Consider the following 4,551-nt stretch of genomic DNA (forward strand, 5'->3'; position numbering starts at 1 on the left):
TTTCAACTCTCATAGCAAAGGGTCTGAATACTTATGTAAATAAGGTATTTCTGTTTTTTATTTTTAATACATTTGCAAAAACCTGTTTTCACTTTGTCATTAAGGGGTATTGCGTGTAGATTGATGATTTTAGAATAAGACTGTAACGTACCAAAATGTGGAGAAAGGGAAGGGGTCTGAATACTTTCCGAATGGACTGTAAATGAATGCTGCAGGAGCGTTCCCTCTTGTTCCTGCAGCACTACACCCCTGAACTTAATGTTACATATCATACTAAATGGAGTGTTGCTGATTTAAGTACATAATAATACGAATTTCCCTGACACCATATTGCCCTAGAGTCTAGACCAATGAGCCAGATGAACTCCCTTTCAAAAATCTCATAAGAGCATCACTTTCAACTCAAGTGCCACGTACATTGGGGTAGGATTAAAGCTCTCATGTCCCTGTAGTAATGGAATCCTGACCTGCAGGTTTTAGTTACTTTCCCCCATTTAGTGGCCAGTGTCCACACTGCAGGACGCCCAAACCTCATTCACAGCGCCACCAGATGGCAGTGTAGTCCCATTGAAGAATCGGAATTGTCATAACTTGACCTTTAGCTGGACTGCAGACGTCATGGACAGGCTCGTTGGTCTAGGGGTATGATTCTCGCTTAGGGTGCGAGAGGTCCCGGGTTCAAATCCCGGACGAGCCCTGGTTTTAGGATAGGCCACCCTGTATTGAAATAAAGTGAGGAGTGAAGCCTGCTCTATGGCTACACTTCTTCTGTGATCCTTTTCAGTAGTAGCCTGTTGTCATATTGCTGGTGGTAAGAAATCTTTGGCATTTATTTATTCCTCCTTTATTGATACTGGTGATCCCTCTGAAATGATCTCACTAAAATAAAAAAATATGCTGTATATATTTCAGAGGAGGGATCTCTCCCAGGAGAGAGCAATCAAACGTATGTTTTGAACTATGAACAATACAGAACACATTCAATCAAACCCAAAAACCTGATTTACAGGATAAGTAAAAAACAACAACCACAGCATTCTTCCACTGCTGTCTACATTTTCATTCCTGCTCTCAGAACCATATTTACAGTCATGGAACAAAAATAAACTTGATATTCAGGCAAACTTTGGTTGTGTAGGAGGAGGGAGGTTGTTTTTGACTCCTCCAGGAAATCCGGAAGGTGGTTTTGTTTGACTTGCACCATGAGATTAGGGAGGAGGAGCTGTGGTGTTCAACCAACAGTACACTGGCAGCCACAGACAGAGATGTCTGGCTTTGTTTCATTATCCACACTCCATTGAAAATGCCGTTTGGCCCAGGATTAGGCTCATCTGTATCTGAGAGTAGTAAAGGGGGCAGGCCTATAGAGGTGTGTTTTCAGTCTGAATCTGTGTCTGAAACCACGCCTATAGGCCTACCCCCTTACCAAAGATTGATTGATTGATAACTAACCCAAGTTAGTTAATCTGTGTCGTTTACAGTGGGAACAAATTAAGCATAGTGGGCAGAACAATTAAGGAGGTGGGCAAAGCCAAGCTTGAGCTAGCGAGATCCTATTAGCATGTATTTCCATTAGGGAACGCCTCCTCTGTGAAGTGTGCATGTGCACAAACTCAATTCGACCTTGCACTCCTTCTAAACAACGCAATTCTTTACAACTTTGGCAAAGTGTCAAGTCTATCAAACTTAATGCAGTGTTCGCAACAGATTCTAGTTTTGGGAACAGACAAATGTATTGAGATCAGATGTTTCATCGATAAGATAATTAGCAGAATGTAGGCCCAGTTTCACCTAGCTCCATCCTCTGCCAGTACCTGCGACTGGATTTCCTCTCACTTATTTGGTGGTGAGAAAACGTTCTAAACTGATGTTTCAGCTTCATAGCCCCTGTGACATGTCTGGGTTACGCCTTCTGTCTGTGCCCTTACTGTATAATGCAAACACAATCCATTTCCTCATTATAAGTGGTATGTTAATGTGGCTATTGGAACACACTACAGGTAGAACTGTGTCTGAAACAACCTGCCAGGAAGAAGAAGCCACATCAGCCACTCCAGCCTTTACCTACCTACAGTATAGACACAGATTCAGTTAGAGGACAAGATGAGTTGCAGTGATTTTGAGATTCAACTTGCCAAGGAGGTTAGGAGATTCCCAAACCTTTACAAATCAAAAGATACAAGAAGAAATAAGAAATATTGGATTCAAATTGCTCGTAATGTCAGCAAAGGCAAAAAAGAAATAAACATCAGTTTTTGCAGGAAAGCATGGAGAAGGCTGAGAGACAACTATGCCAGGGAGCATAAGATCAAGATCACGAGCAGGAATTCAAGTGTTGGACCAGAAGATCCTGAGATATTACAGGAGTTGGACTGGCTCGGCCCCTTTATAAAACACAAAACCCAACCGACCCAAGTTTCAGGAGGAGAGGTGAGCTGTGTAGCCTATTTAATTGAAGGAAGACCATTAGAATCACCCAGAACATTTAGGGAACTTTATTGTGACTTTATCGTATTTCCTTCTTACTTATATAATATTATCTCATGGATGGGCAGGATCTAGGGGTTAGATGAGATGCTAGGCCTAGGTTGACATGTAACTTCACAACATTTGTCAGTTCAACTCTCCTGGTGATATAACTTTACTGGGGAGGTTTCTCCACTCACACAAAGAAAGTTTGACGAGAAAACACAGACTCATTTATAGATGTTTTGAAAGATTGGTAAACATAATATTTAGTTATAAATGAATTGCTGTATGTTTTATCATTTGAGGAAATGTCCTTTGGACATTGAACATACAACTAAGCTTTATAGACACTCCTTGGCAAGCTATTAATACTAAGGAGTTTTCTCCTTCTCATACTGATGTCACATTGTGTGAGTCCATTAATGCAAGCCTTTGTTTCTTATTATGCCACCAAGATTCTGACAAGGAGAAGACAAGGAGAGACTGGAGGCAGTCGAGGTAACTGTTTCACCCCCTTGTCCACCCATGCAGCAGACAGCACCTTTACCCCTCCTGTGACCACACACACCAGACCCTTCAGACCCACATCTACCCTGACAAAGTCTGGGGACGGCCCCTCTTCATCTAAACCAAACTCCAGCTCTACCAGTGGACCAGCCCAACCAAGGAAGAGGACACATGACAGAGTAGATCAAGCCTCCAGTAAGGACCCTAAGAAGGCTGATAATACCAGAGAGCATAGGGTCAGTAGTATGGGAGGTAGTGATGATGATGACGGTTTACTTGGCCAAATGATAACGTCACAGCTCCGCAAATTGCCACCTGAACTGAAGTCCCAAGCTAAATCAGAAATATTTAAACTGCTTTCTGTAATGGAGGAAATGCTCTCCCAGACCTAGCAGCATAGTCGCAGAAAAGAAGACTACCATCAGTCTGTAAACAAAAACAATATTTAACACATATATTTTTTACATTTTATTTTGGAAAACTGCAGCATAGATTTTTATATTAGCATGCATGACAGGCTAGAGTAAGTAAAGCATGTTTGCCAGCGTTATTTCAGATGTACACGATGTGCAACGTCTTTTACAATTGAACATGGACTGTAACTAACAGCCAATAAGGCTCTCCGAGCTAATGCCTAAGCTTTAGCATATAGAGCAAACACCATCTTGTGTTGCGCAGGAGACCTTGGTTATAACCCCGATCGGTCATTTAAGAACATATCTTTGGGGTTTTGATTGGCAAATGAAATTCAAATTAAGCTGAAATTAGTATGTAAAATATGTTCACTTGGTACATTTATCAACATCATCTTGAACCACCAACACTGTAAATAAAACAACACCGATTTGCACCTCTACCTGCCTGCCTACTGCTGAATTTTTGTCCATACGACTGCAACAAGGTCCCTATTTTGCATTTGGTATGCAAAACGGTGAGTATGCAAAAGAGTATTACATCTGTGCAGTAGAATTCTTACACTGCATTTACACAGACAGCCTTTGTCCCTTAGTATCTAGCTACTTCATGGAGAATCTTCAGAAGTAATGTTCAGAATATATCTTCCTACTATTTAAAATCAAAAAGAAAAAAGAAAAAAAAAAGAAAAAGAAAAAAAATGAAAAAAGAAAAATAACAAAGAACTAAAGAGCAACAATAAAATAAAAGTAAAGAGGCTATATACAGAGGGTACCGGTTGAGGTAATTAAGGTATGTACATGTGACTATGCATAGATAATACACAGAGAGTAGCAGCAGCATAATAATGGGGTAGGGGGTGGGGGTGGGGGGTGATTAGCTGTTCAGGATTCTTATGGCTTGGTGGTAGAAGCTGTTAAGAAGCCTTTTGGACATAGACTTGGCACCCCCCAAACTTTTGACCGGTAGTGTACATGACAGCAGCTTAAGCTTAAAGCTACAGTCTTGGATCTGGGAACAATGTTTTTTAAATTTTTGAACCATTTATTATATTCTTGGATAATATAATGTATAAATGTACACCTAAGTAATTGTCATTGAGTCATGCCTCATTTTAGGAGGATCAGATGGCGACAGGGGTCTCAGCATGGTCAGGCAGCC

At 40.9% G+C, this 4,551-nt stretch overlaps 1 non-coding gene across 1 annotated transcript; it reads left to right on the plus strand.

Annotated features, from left to right (window-relative positions):
* Positions 1–625: 625 nt before the first annotated feature.
* Positions 626–697, plus strand: trnap-agg. Its single transcript has one exon. It is a non-coding gene; the product is annotated as a tRNA-Pro (tRNA).
* Positions 698–4,551: the final 3,854 nt, after the last annotated feature.

This window comes from Coregonus clupeaformis, chromosome 8, assembly GCF_020615455.1.
Source record: "Coregonus clupeaformis isolate EN_2021a chromosome 8, ASM2061545v1, whole genome shotgun sequence".
NCBI lineage: Eukaryota > Metazoa > Chordata > Actinopteri > Salmoniformes > Salmonidae > Coregonus > Coregonus clupeaformis.